The following is a 537-nucleotide window of genomic DNA, read 5'->3' on the forward strand; positions in this document are numbered from 1 at the left end:
CCTGGCAGGGTCACAGGCGCCGAAGCCATCCCTGATGCGCGGTTACCGGCCTCCCGAGGGCCCCCAGCAGGGGGTATTCCCTCAGGAATCCTACGAGACGTTGCGGGGGAAGACGGCCCCTCAGATCTAACCTAAATCTCACTGTTTGATCTTGGGACCCGTTTCTGCTCATTTTGTTGGTTTTTTTTTTTTTTCCTTTCTAGATGTGACTTTGTACCTCATCTTTGCTGAATTTCACATACCGATTTTCAATGTTTCCTCATTTCTCAAAGTCATTTTGAACATCCGAAGTGCACGAAGCTAGTTAAATTTTCAATTAAGCTCCATTTTTTTGAAGAGCTTGAAGTCTGTGCTCGTGCTGATCCTGTAAAACCCACAGGACTCGCAGCGGCCTGGCTCAGAATGGCACGAGGGCTTCATGCCGACGCCCGCGTCGCCTGCGGAGTTCCCTTTCGGACATCTGCCCCAACACCTCCCTTACCCAGCGCTGCGAGGCACCCCGGCTTGGGTTCTCCCCAAGCTTTGCGATTTTGTAGC

This window comes from Pygoscelis adeliae, unplaced genomic scaffold, assembly GCF_000699105.1.
Source record: "Pygoscelis adeliae isolate BGI_AS28 unplaced genomic scaffold, ASM69910v1 Scaffold75, whole genome shotgun sequence".
NCBI lineage: Eukaryota > Metazoa > Chordata > Aves > Sphenisciformes > Spheniscidae > Pygoscelis > Pygoscelis adeliae.